The following is a 292-nucleotide window of genomic DNA, read 5'->3' as shown; positions in this document are numbered from 1 at the left end:
GATTTTTATTGTTTCATATGGATATTGTATGGTTTAGGCCTGTGTTTGTAAGTGAACCAAAGTAATGTCAAGTTTCCATTTTGTATGTCAAGTCTCCATCTTGTCCTCCGCCCAGGCATCCCCCGTGTCACAACTGTATGAGTCACGTACTCCTCCCATGTAAATTGGTTCCCTGATGAATGAGAGTGATTAGGAATGATTGCAATACAATGGTAGCAGGCCACTACTGAATGGCCTGTAAGGACTGAGCCATCACCTCGCATTGATTCATCCAGGAACCATGGACCTCACC

This window comes from Gavialis gangeticus, unplaced genomic scaffold (genome assembly GCF_001723915.1).
Source record: "Gavialis gangeticus isolate Ggan-Ray unplaced genomic scaffold, GavGan_comp1, whole genome shotgun sequence".
NCBI lineage: Eukaryota > Metazoa > Chordata > Crocodylia > Gavialidae > Gavialis > Gavialis gangeticus.
The sequence above is the reverse complement of the archived record's forward strand: the minus strand, read 5'-3'. Positions refer to the sequence as shown.